General features: G+C 40.4%; 1 long non-coding RNA gene across 1 annotated transcript in view; it reads right to left on the bottom strand.

Moving 5' to 3' along the window:
• Window positions 1-9307: 9307 nt before the first annotated feature.
• Window positions 9308-26398, bottom strand: part of LOC140898620 (uncharacterized) — a 189975-nt gene continuing 172884 nt past the window's right edge. The window contains exon 3 of the long non-coding RNA XR_012155042.1: window positions 9308-9365. This is a non-coding gene — a long non-coding RNA (uncharacterized lncRNA). The remainder of the gene's footprint in view (window positions 9366-26398) is intronic.

The raw sequence follows: 26398 nt of genomic DNA, 5'->3' as shown, positions 1-26398 counted from the left end.
TGCTAGAAGTCAGGCTGTCTGGGCAAGCTACTTCACCTCTTTATACCTTGGTTCCCTCACCTACCCTTTGTCTGTTTAGAGTGGAAGATCATCAGAGCAGAGACTTTGGGTACAATGTGCTGTGCATACAGTGCCTAGCACCATGGGGTTCCAATCCTGGTTGAAGTGCTATTGTTATACAAATAATACTTTCTCTTTCTCCTTCCCCTATCACATTTGCAGCTTGTCTGTCTCTCCTCCAAAGCACATAAATGCTGACTCGTTACCATTCAACTGTGAGCACCTGGCAGCACTGGGCCGATGACACACAACTGAACCCACAATAATGGATATTTTCTCCTTCGAGTGAGTAAGGAGAATTTGCTGATGAATAGGTAATTGATCTAAACATCTTACTGTGGTATCATGCACTAAAGGCAGGCAAGCATTAGCAAGATCTTTCAACAGGAGTTGTGCTCCACAAATCAATTAGGCAAATCCCACCTTGTGCCTTTCTTTTTCAGGATTAAGAATCCAGGCCTTCCAATGCTAAGAGTCTCACATAGTGAAAAATGAGAGAAACTACTGAAATCATAGATAGTCCTTTAGATGATGACAAGGTCCAAGGGAAATCCACTTTACACTGTGATTTACAACTTTAGCAGATGGGTTGAAAGTCAGGTCAGCTTATTTTATTGTGGTTATGTTAAGCTTGTCATTTTCAGGGTCTCTGTCTCTCTCCCCCCCACACACACAAATATATTCCCTTCTCTGTACTTTCTCTGCTAAGTGCTAAGGTACTAAGTGAAGCAGTGAACATTAAAATGTCATTTTGAGATGAACAAGAAAACTGGCACGCACACAAAATTCACAAAGCATTTTATGTTGCTGTCGATAAATTTAGCAGAGATTCTTTCCGTTGCTATGTGTATTCTTTCTAGCTAACCTGCTTCAAAAAATATTTAAAATTCCCCCCTTCTCCTTCCAAACTAAAACAGTGTGACTCCTCCCCAGCCCCCAATAAAGGATAATACAAATAAGCTATGATGTTTTGGCTAGTTGAATTCACCAATACTCTACCTATTAAGAGCTGGATATCCTAGAGCTAGGCTTTTGATCCATATTTAGGCACCTAAATAAGTAGCTTAATTTCCAGAGGTGCTGATTAGCTCCCAAACCCAATAACTTTCTAAGGAGCTGCAGATATTCCACCATCTGAAAACAACACAATGTATAAAGAATTTGGGCCTGCTGTTCCAGGAAGCCTAGGTAAACCAAAGTAGAGGTTTACACTTCTTATCTGAGCGATTTGTGTGAACAGACTACTAAATTACATGCCTTAAATGCAGAAAAATAAGCCAATTTTGCATTGCTCAGGGGTCGTCCTTTTGCACAGGGTGAGGGTTGTACTGATAATACTTACACAAATAAATAACAAGAATGGATACTTAGTTTTATAAAGGTGAGGAAGTATTATCCTCATTTCAGATATATGGAAATAAAAGCATTAACTAGCCCTTACTATGCCCTGCTGGTCTCCATTTTGCAGAAGGGAAGAATGGTGCAGCAAGGTGAAGTGACTTGCCCAAGACTACACAGCAACCTAGCAGTCACATGAAGATAAGAACTCAGACCCCAAATCAGCCAAGTTTTCAAGCACATGCTTTACTGAATCAGTGTCTCGGGAAGGTCTAGTCCTCAACCCTGAGCTCATACTTGCAGACAGCTTTGCCTCTTTTCTGAAACCAGAGACTTTACTTTTGATACTTGTTTTTTCCTAAAAATCTAAAAATGTAATCTCTGTGGTATATCTTTCTTTTAAAAAAGCCCCATGCTGTGCAGTGCTGAGAGCCCTCACCCCCTATTGGAAGCAATCGGGTTGAAGTGCTCAGCACTGCATAGGACTGAGACCTAAGTGCTTAACAAACACCTTGCCTGCTCCTCGGAGATGCCGAGAGAGGACAGCTCCCATCCTGCTGAATGATAGTATCTAGTGTCTATTGACTTTGAAGGGAGCTGTAGGGGCTCAGCTCCATTTAGGGCCAGAATGACTGTCTTTATGGTTGTCTTGCTACATAGCTATGCACTTAAGATTGTCATTCTATGTCAGCACTTTCCAGCTAGGACTGAAGTGAATCGGGAAGAGCAGAAGGGGCTGTGAAAATGAAAAATAATAAGGAAAGTTCATACTTTGTCAAGCCTCTAGTACCCTTGTCAACACCCCTTACACTCACACCCACGCTTGGCTTCACTTTAGCTTTTGTGCAAGTTTTGGAGAGGCTGTTCTGTAATCAAATCAGTGTGCCTATCCCAGTCCCATAGGTAACACTCTGTTATTCAGTATGATTCCTAAACATTTCTAGTAAAGGCTGCAATCAAGAGTATGGCTCTGTTGTACTAGGCACACTACAAACACTGATGAAGAGACAGTAAGCATTGCAGCACAGGAACTGTCATCTGCTATGTGCCTCATCCTACTCCGACTAAAATAAATGACAAAATCCCACTGATTTCAATCAAGCAGAATTAGGCCCTATATGGCAGTTTAAGCAGTAAGTTGCTGCTCTGATTGAAGTCAATGGAATAGGGTATTGGACTGGGAATCAGGAGAGTAGGGTTATATTCCCAACTCTACCGCTGACCTGGTGTGAGCTCTGGCAAATTGCTTCCCCTCTCGGTGCCTTCATTTCCCCTCCCACCCTTTCTCCCTCTTGTCTAGATTGTAAAGCTCGCAGTGCGTTTGTAGAGCACCCAGCACAGCGGGCCCCCTGTCTAAGCTAGGCCCTGTAGGCACACAGCTGGAGTACAAAATAAACAAGGAAGAAAAGGATCACATGAAACATCCTTTGCTATTCTCTTTAGCATCTCACTGTCTCCAACAGAGAATCTGGTTCCCCATTTTTTGCAAGACTTGAGGGTTGGGGCGGGGGAGATGTGTGTGTGTGGGGGGGTCACTTCATGGAATTAGCTAGCTCTTTTGCCTATTATCTACAGGGGAAAACAAAACACCTTCATGGTGGGAATGTGGTGATTGCTACAATCTGGTCTCTTTGAAATACCATAAGAGAAGATGCTTCTGAGGGGTTTCCCTTTGAAACGCTGCCAGAGAGCTCTATCTTGTGACAGTTTGTGTGAGATGAAAGATAGCAGAATCAAGCATAGTTGCAGGGTCTAAATTTTTTTTCCTGTTACTTCTGTATTTTAAACACACAAATTCATCAAAGTGAAGGTCATTTGACTTTCAAATAAAATAAAGTTTCCTTAGAGAGCTCATGGATGGAATCTCTCCTTGCAGGAGGCCTGCTGTGGATGATGGTTTCACAAGGGTTTAGAAGGCTCTGACAAAGACCAGTCCCCTTTCAGTTTTTAAGCTGAACATGAAATATAAAGCCCTTGTTTACTGTTGCAAAGGAAAGAGATCTTTTTCTGTCCTTGTTTTATAGTCTCATTTCATCCAGGGCTCTGCAAAGCCCAGTGGTTTCTCCTCACTGAAACATTTGCTTGGCCTGATTTTCAGTGGATTCGGACCCTCAGTTTAACATTGTCCTTTGGATTCAGACTGATGTTTCATGCTGAAACCATGAATGTCACCTGATTATGATGTAGAACCATAATCAGCCCAGCACAAAAGTGGGCTCAGGGTCATTCAAAACTCACTCAAAAAGGTGTCTGAACATAGCAAACCTTTAGACAAACATCACACACATTTCAAACTTCCAGTGAAGAAGGAAGCAAGTTGAATTTTGGATGGATTCACATTTCTTTCTGAACATTTTCCACAGTTCTGATTTTGGTATACTTGCTCTAAATTCTACAATTTGTTCCCCATAGGCATGTCACTTTTCAAGCTTTGTGAGATTTCCTGTCTTATTGCTGCTAAATTATATATGCCAAAAATAAGGAATAAATGGAATGGAATGGAATGGAAACACTGATAATGGAAGAATGGAAACACTGATAAGATCCTGAAGTGCAGAAGCACCTGAGAACAATACCTTCGGTATAGAGCCCCAGCATCACACACAATTTGCAATCAATACTATTATACACAGGTAATCAGACATAATTAATTGAATTCTATTAAATGTTCCCTGTCCTAAAGGAAATGCAGGGAGGTTTCAACTGAAAGGATTTTATTAAGGCAGCGTTCATTCAGTGCTCTAAATAGTCAGTCAGTTCTCATTTCCAGTGTAATTCTGAGGCAGCAAAGGTGGTGAAAGCCACCTGGGATGACTTAACCATAGGAAGTGTCAGCCCTGAAGGTGGTGCTACTCCAGGAATGGGAAGACAGCACTAAACAGGTGTTGTCATAACCTATTTGCTCTAACCAGAAACAATGCTCCTAGTTTGAACAGTTATGTTAACATTGCCCTAGTGATGTTCAGCATGGTGTTACCATATTTCTAGTGCATGCATATATGGAATTATATGGCCTACTCATGGCTTACGGACAGACTTTGATCTCATTGAGACTGGTGTAAGTATGGAATAAATCTGTTGATTAAAATGAAGTTGCTCTAGATTTAGACTTATGGTAGTAAAATAAGAATCTGATCCTTAAGTTTTTATTTTGCAATGTGCAGAGGACGGAAATTCTCTTTTGTGGAGGATTGGAAGATTTCCAAACTTCGCTTTATTCTTATTTGGGTCAAAGCCTGAAATTTTTGAAATCCTGTTTCAAAGAAAATTCTGGGAAAAAATGGCTTTAGAGAGGATCTTGAGAAGGATTATATAATTATTACAAATAGAGGACATGAGAGTGACTAAGGAAACATGATGGGCCAGATCCAGCTTGTGTTGGCCAGGATACAGGGTGCCCCAACGGATCACTGTAAGGTGTTCACAATACCACTTTGCTAGGCATGATTTCAGCCAGTCAGGAAGGCCTCCAAAGAGGGTGGGACGGGTCAGCAGGAGCAATTTATCTGGCAAATGTACGGAATTATGAACAGCTGAGTCAGACATGCTGAAACAAGTAGCCTTCACTGACAGGGCTCTTGTGTAAAGCTCCCATCTCACAGTGGAGCTCTTTAGAAAGAGGCAGTAGCACCAGCTCACAAGGGGTGAATGCTCCTTGCAGTGTAGCTGCCCCCTGCTGGTGCAAGAGAGGTGCATAGTTTGCATCCCTTGGACCAAAGGATAAAAAAAATCAAGTGTTGATTGTATAGCTCTGATAATGAAGGAATAGTATAACTGTCTATATTTGCTTAAGAGGTACCAGTATAAAGGAGGGGGATGGGATAGTTCGATCTGCTGTTGAGACTATCAATATGAGAAGAAATGGCTGAGAACTAAAAGAAAGGAAAGCTTTTAAGTAAGAAATCAGAAAAAGTTTCTTACAAGTTTCTTCAAACAACAGGATGTTAGAGTGGCAGCTGTAGCCATAACCCCCCAAAAGATTAAGAATGGAATAGATAAAACACAGCCATGTGGAGAAAATTGAAGCTCCATAAAAGAACTTTGGACTGAATAACCCAGGTGGTCTCTTCCAGCCTGATGCTCTGTGGAAGACTAAGCATCATGTTCATTGTCCTAGGCCTGGTTTATGCTCCAAATGTTTTAGCTGGTGCCTGTTTATATACCAGAGCCTGGACTAATCACTGCCCATTTTACGTTATAAAGTTCCCAACTCTGATTCCAATACAATCAATACAACCTACAATTATACTACTAGAGATGGTTAGAAATTTTCCAGCACAATGTTTTCCTGCAAGAAAATGCTTATTTGTCTAAAGCAAAATGTTTCACAAAAATGTCAGCTTGGATGAAATTTCATTCTGGGTAGGGGGGAAAGGACCAGAGCATTCTGATAAGGCTGAAATGGAGTCTTCTGACATTTTCCAAATGGAATGTTTCAAATTTTCTGTTTCAAAATAACATTTTTGTTTCAATTTATAATATATAATGAATGAAACATTGCAATGAAATACTTCAGTCTACTTTGCACAATTATTTCTCTGGTATTTAATTTTGTTGGAAATTTTGAATTTTTTTTGTTTTGGATCCATTTCAGAATGGGAAAAATTTTGAAATTATGCAATTTCACATTAAATGGAAATCTTGTTCCTGCCCAGCTCTATATACAGTGAAATCATAAACAAGTTAGGAAAATAACTAGAGAGGATGAACAAAAATAACTATGAATGATGGTCTAGAACCTCAGCTGTTGGAAACTGGTGTAGTTCTATTAAAGTCAATGGAAATCCTCACCTGCTGTAAATTAGCATAGGCAATGGAACTATGCTACTTTAAGGCAGCTAAGGATCTGGCCCAGTCTTGCTAACAACTGGATAATGAAACATGTCTTACACCCAAGCTGATGCAGTATGCAAGACAGAGAACCCCTCCTCCCTCCCCAAAAAAATAGAAAAGGGGAAGGAGAGAAAGTGGCCAGATTTGCCCCCAAAATGATAGATGGTAGGATTACATGGAAGTATCTCAGGAAGTATCTTTGCTTAAAGATCGTTGTGTATGAAAACTGAGAGTCTCATGAGTCTGTATGAATTGATTCCAGCTCCTATAGGATGGCAACTTTGTATTATACTTACTGCTGCCAAAAATGAGGAGGGTCATTAATGCTCTCAGGAAAGTGCCTCTGCGTGGAATGACTACTCTAATACCCAGCTGCAATGCATTAAGATTTGAAGACCTAGTGAGGAAGAGAAGCAGCTTATTTCCTTGGATGATCAAAGCATCCAGTGAATTAGTTTCTGCAGTCCCTACTCAGACAGAAATCCCATTGACCTGGAGTAAGTTTCCCCCAAACTAAGATCTAAGGGCATAATCCTAAAGGTTGATGAGCTCTCTGCCCCAATCCAGTATTTAAGTGTGTGTTTAAATGTGAGATTACTCACATTTGGAGCTGGGTGGGAAATGGTCCTGTGAAAATTTTTGAGAGCTCAAAATATTTCCTGTTCCACATCAGGATAAAACCAAGGTTTACCTTTTTTTTTTTTTTACAGAAAAATAGACAGATTCCCCATCTCAGAGTCATTAATAGATTCATGGTTTGGGCACCCACGTAGGTCTCCCACATTGTAAGTGAGTGCCATATCCACCAGGCTATTCTGCTCTCTGGTTTTGATCAAAAAAGTCCATTCTGGACCCAAGAGACCTTTCCCGACAAAATCTTCATCAAAACTGACCCTTTCCCACAAAAAAGTTTCCCACAAAACATTTTGTTGAGAAATGCCTGAGCAGTTCTACTCAATGTTTAAAGTTAAGTGTATGCTTTGGTACTTTGGTGGATGTCAGGTTTGTAGGTTTGAGCCCTTAAGGCCCATTTCAACTCAGATTGGAGTTGGAGCCCATCAGAGTCAGTGGAAAGATTCCAATTGGTTTCAGAGGGGGATGGGCTGGGCTAGAAATCCTATGGCCCCAGTTCTCCCACCCACAGGACAGGAATAAGCCTGGATGACTCCTAACAGGAATTATCTGTATCCTGCAATGGAAGAATAGTGCCTGTAAGATTTTGTACTTGAACCAATTACTTAGTAGATTATATTTTTAAAACAAATATGAACAAAGACCGGAAGATAGAAACTGGAGATGGGCCAACATAGGAAAATACATAGGCCCTAATAGAATTGATTATTCTGGCATCTGGAAACCCCAAAACCAAATGATGTAGCTTGGCACAACCCAAAACTTCCTCCAATTTGCCCAACAAACAACAGAAAAGGGAGAAAGGACGCGGTTGTCAAATGCATGTAAGGTAATTAGGTGCCCACCTCTCCCTGAAATAAAAGGGGAATTGGATGCTTACATCACATCAGCGTCTTTGAAAATTGTGGTCTATAAGAGTTAGGGTGGAATGTTGATTTAAGAGTCCATTTATTAGGCCAATACTGACTATACATTAGTTTAATCCATACACATATACACAACTGGAATTTGTAAACTATCTGGTAACCCACTTGTTAAATATAAATGACTTCAAACGCACCACTGAGATTTTCAATTTAATGTTCTATCGAAAAGCAGTTTGGGTGAAACTACTGTGATTCACCATAAAAGGAGTGTTCCAGACAAAAGGTTAATTAACACATGAAACACATTATCACACAGATTCAACGGAGCAAAGTGTTTTAATGAGTTTGAGAAGCAGCTTGAGCAGTGCTTAAACAGTGGCAAATCGGAAAGTATGGAGTAGAGAAGAAGTTGAGGATTAATCATTTAGGCAAGGTACCCCACATATTGCTAAGCTGGCTCCATTCTACAGGCTTCTCTGTATAACCTGCACTCTGATATAAAGTTCAGTTTCTATAGACTCCAGCTGTGACCCTGATCCTGTAAAGATTTAAGCATATGCTTGAATCTAGGCACATAAGAAATCCCACAGAACTCCTTGAGGCTATGCGTGCACTTAAAGTTGAGCACATGCTTAAATCTGCCTTTCTTATTTAGAACCTCTTTGCAGATCCTTTCAGCAACACTTTTCTATAATCATTAAAGCACTTGGCTCCTGTAGATGCTATTATGAAGTGCAGTGCAGCAATCTGGAGCATTGAGCACCAATTTTTATGAGTACTTTGAATTAAGAATAAAACCAACATAAGTATAATTTTGATCTGTGTTTAGCTGAGCCCCACTGTATCCTAAATCTGATTGCTGCTCATTTGTATATTACAGTTAATACACCCAATTGTATTCCTGCTCACTGCAATAGTCTATAATGAGGGAAGTGAACTAGCTTTAAAAAATAAATGCTTCTGAAGGACACAGAACTCAAGGCCAGGTCCTGATCCTATTGAAGTCAATTGCAGAACTCCCAGTGACTTCACTGGACTAGAATTTGGCTCTCAAAATTGCCTGCAGGTCAGGCTTAACCCTTTGAATTTCTTCCTAGAACTTAGGATGTCAGCTCTTCTATGAAACAGCTGGGAACTGGATAAGCATTTGGAATAGCAGCATACAAGAACCCACTATGCATCCACTTTTCTTTAACTATCACAGCATCTGTCTCATTGTCATCAGTTGTAAAGCTCACCTAGCACACTTTCCCAAAGAAAGTAAAAATCCTCCTACAGTTCAATGCTCTGGATTTTCAGCCCCTTCGATCCCTGCTTTCAAAATACACCAGCTGATTCAGACCTTGGGCATTTAAATTAATTAATTGAAGTCAGTAGCAATTTATTGAATACTCTGCCTTGATTCTGTGTGATTTTTACATTCAAACATTTTTCAGCAAGCATTTAAATTGAACAGTGAGTATGAGCAGCTATCATTACAGCAAAGCCATAATAAAGGTCACACATTGGTTAGATTGAAAGCGACATTAATACCTTTCAAATTCTTATTAGAAAAGTTCCATCATGGTTCCATTTTCCTGGGGAGTAATAGGTCACCTGTCAAATCTATCACCATGTCTGTCTCCATTCTTCCTACTTTAAAGCAAGGATCAAAGAAAATAGAAAAAAATCAAAAGAAGTACACTTCTCAAGAGCGTCAATTTGACAAGTTTCATTAAAGTCACGAGTTCAAGCATATGGTAATCCATTACCTGAAATCCTGGAGTAGATACTGCATGGTACACTGACCTAAAGCAAATGAATGCGAAGACTGAGGGAGCACACTCAGAGTCCCTATCCTTACGTACCTAACTGTTCAAATAATATGAATGAGAATCAGTTCTGTGACACACTGTGGTGGGTTTTTTTAAACAAAGGGCTAGATTGTGTGAGATTCAGACTGAACATCTGCACAAGGGAGTGAGATCCCACCTCTGCATCCCTATCTGCGCTACCCAGGCCTCAGATGCAAGCACGTATGAGTAAGAGGGCTTATTCTCCTTCTTACTCCCTCCCTGGATCAGGTGGGCAGGGAGGTATGGAACTCTTGCTTCACTCTATACCCATTCCCATACAAACCACAGTCCCTTAATCAGAGCAGGAGGGGTGGTCATTTACTGCTCTATTACTGGGGCGAGGAGGATGTGCGGGTGAAATCAGTATGTCTATGAGCAACAGTGAAGCTTATTCACACCCATTCTGCTTCATGTCACAGACTAACCCTAATAGCCAGATCCTCAGCTCACATAAACCAACATAGCTCCATTTAAGTCAATTGAGCTATGCTAGTTTACCCCAGCTGAGGATTTGACCCTTTATGTCCTACCATGACTAAAATGGGCCTCACATGCCAAACACTGCAACATTTGGTCAACAGATCAGTACATTATTTTTAAAAAGTGTTTTTATAACATGAGAAAAACAACAAAATGGAAAACACCGTTTAAAAAGACATATTTCAAATAAACAGCTGTGCTTCAGACTTTAAACGTCATGACAATTGGCAAATGATGTATATTGTTACCTGTATTTTATGTTTATCTGCATGGTGCTTTATGGAGCACATAAAATTATATAGATGGAAAAATATATTATTTTTAGCAAGTAAAGACAAGTCAAGAGAGAGAAGAAAAGGAGGACACATTTCTGAATCACCTGTCATTCAAAGGTAACAGCTCTCCTCTTATCAGTAAATATAGGGTTTTTTAAAAAGGCTTAAGAGAAGAAAATCCATAATTTAGAAGGAAGATTAGGCACCTCTGAGGAGAAATAGAAGGGATATACAGATGCTGATCTCAATGTCTCTGACCTTAATATCTGTAAGTATCTATGTCACCAGTATAAATCTGAAATAATTTAACTGACTTCACTGGCCTCTCCTCTCATTGTTCTTGGGGACTGTCAGTCTCAGGGTCCTGATTTCCCATCGATCCCTCCCTTTTCTTTTGGTACTGGGAGCTAACCAGACCAAAAAACCCCGCTGAGTTTTAGCAAGGGGCCAACAGTCCCCTTACATAAAGTATGATCCCTTGCCTGTAGGTTTCACAGACATCTTCTGGAATTCTGTAACAGGGATGACATTCTACAGAATGCTTTAAGCAACTTCTACAAAGGTTATGATTTTCTATTCCATTCTATGAGACTTTTCTATAAGGGGAGAAGGAGGGATCAGTTGGTATAAATCAGTGTGACTTCAATGGATCAATCCCAATTTATAGCAGCTGAGGTTCTGGGTATTTATTCTGTAATAGATCTGAACCAAAACCCCATAGCTCAACCACCCCAAAATCCAAATCCAGACTTAAATTGTGGGGCTAGGTCCAATTCTGATATAGAGAGCCATTTGGGGCAGTAATCTGAATGCTTGGACATAAAATTATCTGACAACCTCAGTATAAGGTTGTGATTTAGTGAGAAAATATATTCTGTGTCCCTTCAGCTGCAGCACAACCCTGAAATGTTGACACTGACAAATATAAGATTTCTAAAAGCTGTAACAGGAAGAATCTCCCTTATAAAACCTGTTTTTCCTATTTCTGACTACAGGCTATACATTTAGTTTCTTTATATCTGAGACAATCTATTAATAAACTCTTTCAAAAATAAGGTGAAGTTGAATTTTGGTTAGCGAAGCAGTTTGAAATGATTTATAATTGTGATGCACGGAAAAGGGAACATAAAGTTGGCTATTTAGGGATATAAGTTCCCTGTAAGCTGCATGGTCACACAGCAGCCTATTTAGCGCCATGCAGGCGCTCAGAGAACCCACCCAGCCGGAACCTGCTGTGGCCGGGTGAGGGGCAGCCTGAACGCAGCGCCAGCTAGACCTACCACGGCCGGGCACCCCTCCCCTGGCCCAAACCCAGCCCTGGTCAGGACCTGCTGTGGCCGGGGGAGGGGTGCCTCCCCCCCCCAGCCCATGTGCTGTGGGGAGAGAGAGCTGGGGGGAGTCCTCTCTACCTACTGTAGCCCCAGAGCACCCCAAATCCCTCATCCCCAGCCCCACCCCAGAGCCTGCACCCCCAGCTGGAGACCTCACCTCCCCATACCCCAACCCTCTGCCCCAGCCCTGAGCCCCCTCCCACACTCCGAACCCCTCGGCCCCACCCCGCCACATGAATTTTTTTATGTGTACAAATGTGGAGGTGATGTGTCACATATCGCCTCCATATTGGTTCACATAACAAAATTCATTCTGCACATGTGTGGGGAAAAATTAGAGGGAATACTGGATACAAATCATTTGAATGAAAACTTATATGAAAAAAATGGCTTCTCTAAGAACATAGATAGACGGTCTTCCATATTACGTAGGTATGAAGGTGTTAGACAAATAGGATTTATTTTTGACCCAAATAATCTAATATCAATTTAGAGATTCCTTTGATACACATGTATGGTACAGGTTCAGCTTCCAGGAATGCAATAGACATCTTCATGAAGTGCCATATGGGATTAAGCTGTTATCGACAAAATAGACATAAGAAGGAGAAAGGATGTAATGAAACTAGAGCAAATCTAGTGAATAGGCATGTAGGAGAAAGAAATTCTTCTTAGAGGCATAAAGAATTATAGCATTATAGTTAGAGTTGTGGAAATATTTCCTCTCTCAAGGGTTTAAAGCCCCCACTACAAAAATTCAGGATTGTGTTGTCTACTACTCCATAAAATGACCCAAGAAGCAAGGAGACTTCGTATACCTTTAGCGTGTAGTAATTCCAGCAACTTCTGCGGTTCAGCCACTACAGGATGCTACACACAAAGCCTCTACTAAGCTATTGCTACTTTTCTTTCCAGTTGTTGAGCACTAATGTTGTGACACTACTGCAAAACCTCTTTGAGCTGGTGTAGATTAGTATTATAGCATCAGCCAGACGCTTCCCTTGCTTTAGTTGAATCTTATTGAGAAACAGCAGGTAGTTATATTTCATTGTAGTACTGTGTTTTTAAAAATCAAGCAATACATATTATTTGTCAGGTTCCCCACGAGGTGGATGTTACTACAGGTCACCCACCAAAAAATCTTCTTTTATTTATTATATATAAAGAAAGGCTGAAATCTGTCATCTGAGCAAATTCTACTCTCATGTAAATATTGATCAAACAATCATGGCCAATGATAGAACTCTTTAAGTGAATTAGACGAATGTTCCCACGTGGCTATCAATTTAATTTCCCAGGCTAAATTAGCATCTTTTGTAAAGTGAAGCCCTTTTAAGGAAGATAAATTGTTCAGTGACACCAATGTCCATTACAATTACTGCTTTATTCCTGTGCGTGCTGTTCTGCATAACATACCTGGACTTTGCAAGGGTATTTTGTCAGTATAGGGTGGTGAGTTTATAAGGCACTTGTCCACATAGCACTGACCTTGCTATAAGTTATTTTTATCCACTGTCTCTAAAATCTGTAAAAGGTACAGTAAATGGTGTCCAGTTATAAACCAGAGTAATCCCCCTCTTGCACATCTTTAAACATAGCAGTCCAAATTAATCTTTGCTTGTAAATCCATAAATTGAATTGGACTTACACCAGGGACAATGAATTTAGCAGAATCGTGTTTAGAATTTAAAACAGAAGGTCACAGTCGCCAGCTGAATGTTAGCTCATAAAAATGAAAAGCCAGAAAATTCTAAAATGATCCTTTACCAAGGAAGAGAGAAGAAAAGCAGATTGAACACCTGTAAACAGTAACTAGTGGGTCATTACAGTAGCTTTCTTCAATGGAAACAAAAGTGCATTGGGATTTAGCTGAAATGGCTGTTGAAAGGGAGAATCGATGCAGTTGACATCTGAGGAATCAGTCTGTTCCTTTTCTCACGCTTGCTTTTCCCCTCAGGACCGGATTCAGTGCCCACTGAAGTCAACAGGAGTCCTCCAATGACTTCTGTGGACTTTGGAAGACCTTATGTGAAGTCTTGTATCCTTTAATATTTATCAATATTATTATTCATTAGTGATGATTTATTGACTTTGGAGATGCAGAAAGGCCCCTTAAAATGAGTCCTGGACAAAGGACCATGTATAGAGGTACATTTCAGAGTTGTAGGAAGCTTTGAAGGAAAAGAAGCAAGATGTACAACTCTGTCTCATTAACTGCTATGTTCACCTATGGAATTATAGACATGATGCAAGTATATAGTAAATTTTAACAACTGGAGTGATCTGAAAAGCAGAGGAAGGCAAGTACATAGACATACAAAAGTCTAGTTTATGTATGGTTTCAGAGTAGCAGCCGTGTTAGTCTGTATTCGCAAAAAGAAAAGGAGTACTTGTGGCACGTTAGAGACTAACACATTTATTTGAGCATAAGCTTTCGTGAGCTACAGCTCACTTCATCGGATGAAGCCACAAGTACTCCTTTTTTTTTAGTTTATGTATGAAATCCTGGCCCCACTGAAGTCAAGGGACTTCACCCTGTGTAGACATACTGACACGTAGGAATTGCTTTTCTGGATTAGACCAGTGGTCCATCTAGTCTAGACAGCTTGTCTTCGATAACGGCCAGCCCTAGATGCTTCACAGGTAGGTTCAAGCAACCCTGCAGTTGCAGTTATCGGTTGACAACTATGGGATAATATGCCTCAAGGAAGAGTGAGTCTTTTAACAGTTAGGGGTTGGCTTATGCACTGAAGTATGAGCTGTTATGTTCCTTCCCAGATGTTTTTTGCTTTTACCGTTTTAACTCTGGGTATGCTCGATATCTATATACATGGCCAGTCTTGTTAAACGTTGCAGCATTTTTTTATGATAAAGCTCACTGTATTTCCACTTGTGCTACCTTTCAATGGCAATTTGAGAAGGGAGTAACCCTGCCATCCAGCACAAAGCTGTGCGTGGAATCTCTGTTGAATTGCAACGCACATAATTCACTAGCGGAACTATTGCGCGCTTAAGTGCTCTCTTACCATCTATGAATCCCAGATGCCAACATATTCACAGGCCAATCAGAGCTTCTTTAGACATTGGACTTCACTCACCTTCCCTGAATGGGTTAGCTCCATCAGGCATGTGGCTAAGAGTTTTACTGGTTTGGTTGCATCAGTGTCAGTAATGGTCAACCAGAGCGATTGGAAATTGTGTCATTAAATTCTTCGGACCCTTACATTAGTCTTAACAAAAATCACAATGTACTGGGTAGTTTTGAATATACCTTCTACGCCATACCTATTTGCTTGCCTAGCTGTTTAGAAAAATCACACATGTGAACACCGAGTTTAGAAACAATTGGCTTGACCTTGGGCAGGGCTAAGCCCATAACTCCCAATGAAATTCCTAGCACCTCCCAGAGTCAGGCCCTTGCTATCACCTGGCAAGCAGACACTATTCCCAGCCTTCTCTGCAAACAGTCCACATGTTATCCAAAGTCCAAACTCCTTCTGGAGCTTCACTTCATTAACATGGAAAACAACAGTAAGATGAAAGCTTATCTCAAACCTCCTCTACACCCCTGGTGGCTCCTTCTAGAATTCCCTTCCTAAGGCTTGGCCTTACTAGATTCACTCTCTCTCCAAAGCACCCCCTCTACCTCCCTTATCTCCAGGGGGGTGTTCTGCCTTAGTGCATCAGCAAACCAACGTAACCCTTTCCTGGCATGATCACACATACTAACAGGGAGGGGGTTTCAGGACAAAACTGCCGCCTTGTTATACAACTTTCCAGTGAATCCTATATAGGCACATCTCTTACTAGAAAGGCATTGGCACTTTTTTTCTGGTCAGTGTAGGAAGGAACTATACAATTATCTTATAGTTTATAGACAAGCACTGTAGCCACATACTCTTTCTCCTTCAAGAGACTTGCAACTGCTGTTTAAATGACCAACTCTTACATTAAAAAAAGAAAGTTTTACCACTGTTCTGTCATGTCAATGCATGTATGGATCTCCCAGCAGGAACAGAGCACAGCATGCATCTCACAGCCTTGTGGTGACTTTATGCAGAAGCAGAGAGTAAAAAGGGAAAGGTTATAGAGGCAATTTGTGTATTGCATTTACAGTTGAATGACCCACTCCTTTGTGCGGCCATGGCCTTCATTTCTACTCCATTGTATTGTGACAATTGTTATTTGAAGGACTGTGGTATCTGGACATTGAAATGACTAGGGTTTAATTCATAAGCAAGTTGACAATTGTTTCTTTTATTAAAGCTGCCACATATCTTACCATGTTGCGTACACCACTCACTGCTCCAGTGCACTCCCTCACAGCATCACGGGGCCCTGCAGCAGCTCTACCTCAGTTTCCCTTTAGTCAGCCTTTGGCCTAACCATAGCAGTGACTTGACCCTCCAGTCAAGTCTCCTTAAAGCATTTAACCCCTTCTGAGGTAATGGAGTCCTTTAGATGCAGTCCAATAAACAAAATGCAGAACCAAGTGATTCTTTGGCCCAGCCAGGCTCCATGCCCAACCCCCTACAAAGGGCTCCAGCTAGCCACAGTCCTCAGCCATCTTCCTGGCCCTCAACTAGCCCACCTCACTGCAGTCTTTTCTCCACTGGTGTAGCAGGGTCTCCTGCAGGCGCCTTCTTGCTCTCTGCCACCCTTACCACCACCTACTGCGGGGCTTTCTTCTTTTTATGTCCCACACACTGTCCTGGGAAGTAGGTGGGGTTAACTGAACAGGGCCAACTGACCAAAAGTCTCTTGGCCCTCAAAGGAGCAGGACATCCAGTTACACGTGTATATGACCCTCATGTCAAAGGCCACAACTACACTGGGATTCCAGGCAAATGCATTAAGAGATCACATTGCTGGTTGAGCATCTAAAAACACACCAAGCAAAGAGCATCTGGAAATTCACGTGAGTTTCAGGCAACATCCCTGAGATCAAGCACTTCCCAGATCAACTGCTAAAACCATGTCCCTAGCCTCTGTTTGTCAGAGGGTGGAGATGGATAGCAGGAGAGAGATCGCTAGATCATTACCTGTTAGTTTCACTCCCTCTGGGGTACCTGGCATTGGCCACTGTTGGTAGACAGGATACTGGGCTGAATGGACATTTGGTCTGACCCAGTATGGCCATTCTTATGTTCTTATACTTTTTAATAGCACTGCAGTGTAAACGCTAGCAAAAATGGTAATCCCTTACTCTGCATCACATGATTGTAAATAATTCAAACATAACCCCACCAGTCAGAAAGGCAGGGCCTAATGAATCTTTCTGTCTCCTGGGCAGTCAAGATGGAGCTGTTATATAAAGATCCAAGAGTGGGATCAGGAACCTAGAACGCCTGAATGCTAAGCCTTTTGGGCACGGACTGGGTCTAATTCTGTGTAGTTAAAGCACCTTGTTCAATGGGGCCTATTCCTGATTGTAGCCACTAGATGCTAGAGTAATATAAATGCTAACTATTAATGACTGTGGAAACCCACTGTCAGTGTGCATTGTGTGTCCCTCTCTTGTACCAGATCCACAGAGGATGCAAATTTCCTCCAGCTGTCTTCCAGAGACACTGTCTATTTAGCTGAAGTTGTAGAGACTCATGCTTTCAGCTTTGAAGGTCCCAGGTTCAATCTCTGGTATATTAGCCTACACAGTATGTGACCCATTGTATCTGAGGCAGCCTGCACTGGAAATGCCAAGGTCAGGGCAGGCTGCAAAAGGGAGAGCAGATACTCCCAAGAATGATGGGTAACACTGAAGTTAAACTCCTCAACCAGTCACAAACTGTGCTTCTTATCCCTCACACTGGTAATCAAGAAGCAAAAAAAAAAAAAAGATATCACACAGCTCTCTTTATTGTATTCCAGTCTCTGGCTCCCAATCAGCACCTAGATCTAGTACAGTGAGAAGTTATTTTAAACTCTGCTTACATATACAAAATGTTCTTCCAACTCCAAAGGGTCAGCCACATTACCAGGTCAGTATAGGTTTGGATCTTACCCAAAATACCACGCTGCCAGCCAGTCCTTTAGTGTCTAAAACTAAAGGTTTATTATAAAGAAAAAAGAAAGAACGAGAAGAGAGATGTTAAATGGTAAAGCAGTCACATACGTACAAAGACTTCAAAGTCCATATAGCAGGTTCCTAGCAGTATTGGTGAGTCTGCTGGCTTGAAAGTCCCTTTGGAACACATCCATGGCTTTGGTGGGTCATTCAGTCCTTTGTTCGGAGCTTCAGTTTGTAGCAAAGTTCTTCCAGAGGTAAGAAGCAGGATTGAAGACCAAAGGGAGAAGATGCAGCTGCCTTTTATAGTCTTTTGCCATGCAGCCTATGATTCCTTTGTTTCAAGCACATGGCTTGAAAGCCTTAGAATTCTCTCCATAGGCATGCCCCTACATGCCTTGCTGAGTCATAAGGTGTATCTGCCTTCTCTCAATGGGTCAGTTTATAGCTGATGGTCCTTAATGGGCCATCAAGCAGGCTAGGTAGTGCCAATGCCAAACTGTCTGTGGGTGTCACCCAGAAGCATAGCACAAGTTTGAAATACAGACATACATATCTATAACTCATAATACAAAGGTGATACAACCACATAAATGAGGTTATCATATCTGCTAAATTATAACATTTTTGCAGATACCTTACATGGCCTATCTGGCATAACTCATTACAATTTTTTAATGTTAATATTCATAATATCCTCAAGTGTCGCCCAGATGCCATAGAGCATCACATGGTAGCCATCAGAAGTGCAGCCATGATAAAGATTCTTTGAGCGAGCCTTAGAAAATTATGTAACCTTTCTATTGTGGATACTACCACCAGTTTCACAAGGGTGCCATGAGGCTGAATTCATTCAAGTCTGTAAATTGCTACAGCAAGTATTGTTATTATATCCCTACTAGAGATCATCTGAAAAAAGGTGTTTCCTTTCCGCAGGAAATTGTGACGTATCAAAATCTGTTTTAATTCCCAACTGGAACAAAAAGCTGAAATACTGAAGTTTCCTGCAGCACAAAAATTCAAAGTATTTCTTTTTGGAACCATCGAAAAAGTCTATATGGAATTAATTGAAACAAAATTGAAACAAAATGCTTCAACATTATTGAAATGAAACGAGAAAGTCAAAACAATTCATTTGAACTTTTCCTGTCTAAACCGACATGTTTCCGTGAAACATTTGAATTTGGATGAAAATGCATTTTCTGGTGGAAAACTGTCCTATCAAAAACATTGGACCATCTCTACTTCCAGCGCTAGCAAAAGAATAATCCTTTAGGGGCAGGCCAAAGGGGAGGTTGATTCTGACCCACTAACCTCACAATGCAGTCAGAGCATGGAGGCTTTATATGGTGCACTTCTCTTTTAACAAATTATTTCAAATTGAGATTACACAACTGTGGCTTTTGCTGGTTTTATTTTTTTCATTTCTGTCATCCGCTAGCTCATCCATTTCAACAGATATTATTCAGCCTCCCAATCAATTTGATTTTTTTTCATCAGCATTATTATTTTCTGGCAGGTCTGAGGCTTGTTCACATACATAATTGATTATGTTTTCCATAACAGTACACAGAAATTAATTTCTATGTAATCGTTCATTTCCTTTTTAATTTTGGAATCCTCCATACCACCAAAATATTTCTGGTCTCTTGGGTGTGTTAATATCTCTGATGTGATTAGGTGAACAAATTATAGGATAGCATTGTCGTGCATTCCTGACAGCATGGTTGGTAGCCAATCGGCCCTCTACATTGGAAGCCGCATGATAGGATTCATTAATCCTGGGTATTGGCTCTGATTCTGATTTTCTGTTACTGTTGGGCATCTCTGCACCTTACTTTCTCTATCCATAAAGGGAGACAATACTTGCCAGGACCCAACAGGGGCATTCTGAAGCTTGATCCATCAATGCCTGTGAAACTGCCTTAAGATTATTGGATGGAGCGGAGGGCATTATAGAAGGTCTAATTGCTATATGATTACGATGTTATTAATTAGTCCAATCTGGCATAGAAATTATGCACCAAGTCTTTGGCCTCGGCTTTCCTTCCTTTGCACCATTCCTGCAGCACAAAGGGAGCAATTCCATCCTGGGCCTCCACTATGGGGGAGGTGTGACAGATGCGAGATCCCTAAGATATTATTGCAAGTGAGCACAAGTTAGAGCAATTCCGAGGCTGCTGTAACTTGAATTTAGGGCAGAACTGGCCCCCCAAATCAGAAGTGTGCAAAAGTGGCTCCCTCACCCTGTGCACTGAATGGAGTGCTCTGGCATACCTAAAGATATAGGCAATTTTTCTAACTTCTTCTTTGCTGTGCACTTGTCTATTTGTTTTTAATTTGTCCGCAAGGAATAGCTAAGGAAAGTAGCCTGCCATCTTTTATAATATAGTTTCAATAAAAAAGGAAGAAAACTGCTCAGGTTCTTGACACAGAAAATAGAATGCTGCAGTTAATGTGCAAGACTGTAAAGATGTGGTCATTGAGCAGCAGCTTGAAAAAGAGTATTTGGAAAAGGCAACTTTCAGAGACTGATGGAATTAACCAAAATGAATCAAGATAATTGAAAAAACCAAAAAGGCCAGATAACAATAATTAGTTTATTAACCTAGCCAACCCTTTGTAGCTCCCTCTTCTTTGGGCTAGCTGCTCCATTTATCTTGGATTGGTTGCCTATGGGTTAGATTGGATTTTTCAAACTTGGTCCAAAATGGATTTTTTAATATGCAGTACATAAAATCATATTGCATGAACTTAACAATACTCTAATGTATGTGGCATTCCAAGACCTTTCAACACACATTCTGTGTGAATTTTCTATTGACTTCAACAGGAACAGAGTTAGGCCAATGCTGAATGATTTTGAAAAATCCCATCCCACGTACACAGAGTACACACACATTTAAAAATGCCATTGTGATATTCGCAGGTGGACCCATTTGTGTATGCAGAATGCCACAAACTACATACAATGGAGGCATTTAAGCATGGTAATTGCGTGACTGAAATACAAAAGGGCCAATATATATGAAAAATCCCCACTTTGGGCATGAGCAATTGCTGGCTTAAGAGCTGCAAAGTGATGTGGCCACAAACCCTGACGGTAACTTTTTAGAAACTCTTTGGAAACTTGGCTCTGAAAATTCAAGATGGAAGGAACCAAGGATCCATCCTCCTCTTCTTTTTTCATCAAGAACCCATATTTAGTAGGTGGTCCCTGTGATACTACTATTGCTTAAACAGCTAGTTTGGGTTCACACTTGCTTGCAGTACCATTATCACTATACCATACAGTAGAGCATTCCACATGCTAATCATTTTATTAGTGAACAAAGGTTTTACTATATTGGCACTCAATTCTTTGATGGGATAAACTGAAGTACCAGTGAAGTCAGTAAAACTGCATCAATTTACACCAGCAAAGAATTCAGCCATATATTCTCAATCTCTCCTCCCTAGCTCTCAGTTCATAGCCCCCAAATTATTCTCCTATGCCATCTTATAAATAGATCATTTTGTAGGCCATTTTAAACCTGTTCATCCTTTAATCACATGTTTTTCATGATCAGGTCACCATGTAATTTTTTTTTTGAGCAAAATATTTTTAGCTTAATAAGTCCTTAGTCATAAGAATTTGATGCTATTGACTTCACAATATTCATGGAAGCTCATATTGTTTTCCCAGCAAATGCTCGCTGTTTTAGACAATTTAGAGAAAGCCCCCAATATTACAATGCACGGAAACACATACAAATCAACTTCAGACTGTAAAATTCTTCAGTCAACCCGCTATGAAGCACATAGGTTGATAATACCTGACAGCATAGTAGGGAGGAATGATCAGAGGAGGGGATGAGGGGAAGTTAGGGAAATCTAAGATCTAATCTTGGCTGCCAGTGACTTGTTGTCAAGCCTTGAGCAAATAATGTAACTCTTCTGTCTCAGTTCCCCTTTTGTAAATTGGGCAAAATGATACCTGTATCTCAGGAGTCGTGTGTACAGTGTTTTAAGCATGTAAAGCACCAGAGCGTGGCCAAGTATTTTTGGTATGACTATTAATTTTTCAACTCCTGTTTTTCCTATGGGCCCTGCAGAAGTGCTATGTTCAACAGCTTCATGTTCCTGAGTATCAAGGTAAAACTTGCTTCAAAGGAGCCAAACAAGCATACATATATTGTAGAGTAGAAGTACTTCGCACAGACCACAGTGCCGTTGTTATAGCACAGTATAGCTTAAGAATAGTAAGTTACGGAGGGGAAAAAATGGTTTCTAAATAAACAGCCTGCCCTCAACATTTGGTATTTCCATTAGTAAATATTTTTTAAAGGTTCTGACTTGTAACTGGAAGTGCTGAAATACTCAGTGGATTTCCAGCATGTTTAAATCAGCTGTGCAAACCTGACCAGACCTTTGGGTGCTTATTTAAACCAAAACTCCCATGCAACATAAATCCAAACTTTTGCAGAGGTGATGCATTTGAGGCTGGCATTGACTACGTGACTCAGAATGGCACTGACTGCTTGAGTTTGGAAAAGGAAGGAAGGCTGTGCCCACTGCAAACACCACAGGGACACAAGAAGTAGTTCCTTCACTGTAATTAATTCTTCTCAAGTATTTCAAAACGTATGTTGGAACTCCGTAAAGGGACTTGATCAAAATCAAAACAACTTTAGGTACAAGTCCCCTGTCACTCATAGGTTACTACCAGTTTCTAATTTCAGTCTCAACCTCACTTATAAAACAGCATAAATGTAATCACTGAATTTAAATTGCATAGTCCCTAAGGTTTTGGAGCAGCAATTGTTGTTAATTTAATACAGAATCCAAGTGCTTTACATGAAGTCATAGCGCTTCTCAAAAACCCTAAAAAATGTTATCAAACTGTATTTTACTTTCTAATGATCCTTTCCATGCTTACATTATCTTATTATTCATTTCAGAGTAGCAGCCGTGTTAGTCTGTACCACAAAAAGAAAAGGAGTACCCGTGGCAACTTAGAGTCTTTAAGGTGCCACAAGTACTCCTTTTCTTATTATTAGTATTAGGCATTTCACCAGCATAAATGTCTTTAATAAGATATCACTCGTTAAAATACAACAAAATTAGTTTTCAAACTGCAAAAGCACTTCCAATTCTCAAGATTCAGAACTATTCCATTAGAGTAAAAATCTAAATAGAGTATTCCCAGCTCTTCCCAGTAGTACTCTGAGCTTTCAGTCTATTTCCATGTTTAGTTGCCTCCGCTGTATGAAGACTTACATTTGAAATGATATTTGAGTCTCTGAAACTAAAAAAAGACAACGAATTCAGTATCCAAAGAGTGTCTCACTGTCTGTTAATCTCTGTAGCCCATTGTAATACCTTGCTGTAAATTCTCAAATGTAGGAAGCATACATTAATTATAGACCTTTCTAATTCAGGTGATACTGGGCACCTTCCCACATAGAGATACCTATCTATATCTGCAAAAAAGACTGGAAATCTGACTCCTCTGTAAGATCAATACACTAATTATCTTTGAAAATGATAGCGTATGTCATGGCAATAGGCATCTTTTATGCAGTCAGAAATATGATGTTATGACTGAAAGAATTGGTATTGTGGTGGTATTTGTAAGTGATATCACAGAAGACAGCAATTCCAAACACCCAGCATAGCCACTGGTAAATTAAATATTTGTAACATAGATGGATCCCAAGCAAAACTTCAGGGCAGTTCAGATTTGGAGCTAGATCCTAATTTCCTGTATAATCCAAATCATTATAGTGGACAAAATCAAAACTCTAGGTCCAAACAGCCCCAAAACTTCAGAAAAGTTCAGCTATCTATTGCAGTCTGACTGTTGTAAATCATCTTTAACTTGTAGGCAAGCTTAAAAGTTGTCTAATGGACAAACCTGATAGGTCAAATCTTGGTTAATCTGTCTGTCCAACTTAAATACTCAGCAAAAACGTAACAGGCCATGGCAGAATCTCAAGCTCTAAACATCTGTCATGTTAATACCCCTGCAGAGTCACAATTTGTTTTTAAGAAGGCGACCTAAAATCCTGTTTCCACAGCAGTTAGTTATGGGATGATGCAGATTGATTATATGGGAGACATGAACACATAGGAAGCTTTCAAGCATTGGACATGTGTGACGATGACCAGTGTAGAGGAACAAACGAGACAGTAAAAAACAAACTTTAAAAATAAAATGATGTTATGAATCAAATAAGATTCAGCATGAGCTTTGGTGAAACAGCAGTGGTTATAACGTATGTGCACCAGCTCTCTAGTTCACACACACACAGATACGCAAAGCTGTCTTCCACCTTACATAGTCATTTGTCCCTCTGGAAAGTGCAATGCTACCATTCTTTTTTCACTATTTGGGTACAGAGCTGTAGAAAATCAGGCCCACAGATACGACAAAGCAGTTAGCTTCACAGAGAGGGATCCAGCTGAATTTGCTATCTGATAAAGAAGAATAAAAAAAGGCTAGAGAAAAGTGATACTTAAGCGATCTCTGAGCTCTAAGAAAAAACACTCCAAAAGGGTGACCCCAAACATGCCCCATGTCAAATCCTAGTGGGATAAATATGATGGGCCTGGCAAGGAAACAAATGCAATCAATGAGGAGGTTTCAATTTGTTTTAAAACAGTGTCAGACAAACAAACAAATCAACGGTCCAGAACGTTTTCTGCGAAAATAAATCTAGCACCATTGATTTTTCTACAATTGCTGTCTGCAGGTAGAAGGAAAGGCCTTAGCTGTGCAAAATACTTGCTCAGTGTGACCAACTGCAAGCAGATATGCTCCAAACATTAAGCATATGGCATAGTAAAGTTTTCTAGCATCCTGGGGTTTTTGAGAAGTAGGTCACAGCACTAGGACAGGTCAAAAAATTCTATTTTTTTAAAAAAACAGAAAATTGGATTTTCAACTAAATAACTTTTTTCATGGAAAGTATCTGCTTTCTGTAGAAAAATTTTGCTTTTTGTCAAAATAAGGAATCAAACAGTTTTTAGTCAAAACCCAAACACTTTTGGCTGAAAACCAAAATTTTTGCGTAAAAAATGCCACTATGGAGCCTTGGTCCCCCATTCTTCCTATAGGTCAGACTCCCCTGACAGACTATGTCTCTCATGATGCACCACGGCCATGATGAGTACCATGAGTACCATGATGCACTGTGGTGGCTCAGCAAGATGGTTCAACATGTGAAATGTAGTCTGGCCAAGGAGCCTGGCCCACAGAGGAGAATGGGGGCATTGGACTGGCAGTCAGGAAATCAGGGATCTCTTCCTGGCACTGACCTGCTCTGTGAAACTGGGCACTTCATTTTACTTCAGTTTCCTCTCTCACCCTTTGTCAGTACTGTTTATTTAGATTGTCAACTCACAGAGGCCGGGACTGTCTCTCACTATGTGTTTGTAAAGGGCCTAACACAATGGGGCCCTGATCTCAGTGACAGGAATCACTGTAATACTATATATATATATATATATGATATAAAAAGATCTTCTACACTTTCCACAGTATGCATCCGATGAAGTGAGCTGTAGCTCACGAAAGCTTATGCTCAAATAAATTGGTTAGTCTCTAAGGTGCCACAAGTCCTCCTTTTCTTTTTGCGAATACAGACTAACACGGCTGCTACTCTGAAACCTGTAAAACAAATATAGCAATAGTTCCACTAGAGTCACTTACTGATTGATTTACATCAGTACGAGGATCCAAGTGCTTAAAGTTAGTCACCTGTGTAAGGCACCAGGTAAATTTTGGCAAAAGACAATCACCACCATGCACAGGGAAAGTCAGTTAGTCAGGAGAGGTGGCGGCCCAAAAGCTGGAGCAGCACAAGGACCACGGTAATTGTGAAGAGAAAGTTATAGTCCTTGGGAGGGATGCAAAGAATGAATTTCATTCACTTGCCACATTTAACTAAAAGTATTACTGTGGCAGCTGCTGTACCTGCCTCCGAGAAATATTAGAAATGCCACCACAACAGTTAGGAAAAGTTCAGGATCTAATGATGAATCTATTTACAGCAACAACTGCCCTTTTTTCAAAGAAATACACTCACATCTGGAATTAAGTTTCTGCGACCCCTGAAAGAAACCTATGCTATTGCAGAGAAACATAGATGACCACTCTGGTGTTCAGTCTGAATCTCCTGCAGTAAGATCATAAAGATATTGAATATTTTGGAAGTGTCTACCCCAGTCCAGTTCCAGTGGTCAGATCTTCAGACACCAGCCCCCCCACTGCCAAAAAAAACAAAACAAAACACACAAAACCCCCACCATTAGAAATGGCATTTTTGTTGGCAATCTTAGCAAAGTATTAAGGCTAAATTTTTCAAGGATACTGTACCTAAATGATTCGGATGTCCAATTTCCATTAAAATTAAACCAGGTGTCCAAATCCCATCCTAACCATGACTCAGGGAGACTCACCTTTAGAACTGTTTTTTTGCATATCAGAGTCAAGTAGCGTGGGCTAAAAAACAAAATTTCATTTGAGGTTTCAACATTTTGTTTCTATTCCAATGCAGAATGAATCTAGGGCCTTTGTTTTTCTTTTGTAAACAAAAAAATTCAAAAAAGAGACTTAGCCCAGGGTCTCCCATGTTCCAAGTGAACCTTAACCACCAGTCTATAGAGTCAGACTCTCCCTCTGTCATTCTCTTCTATTGGAGCTGTTCCACTTTGCACAAATAATTAAATATTCAGTAGGGTAGAGAAAGAGAGAGTGAGA

This window comes from Lepidochelys kempii, chromosome 15, assembly GCF_965140265.1.
Source record: "Lepidochelys kempii isolate rLepKem1 chromosome 15, rLepKem1.hap2, whole genome shotgun sequence".
Taxonomy (NCBI): Eukaryota; Metazoa; Chordata; order Testudines; family Cheloniidae; genus Lepidochelys; species Lepidochelys kempii.
The sequence above is the reverse complement of the archived record's forward strand: the minus strand, read 5'-3'. Positions and strand labels throughout refer to the sequence as shown.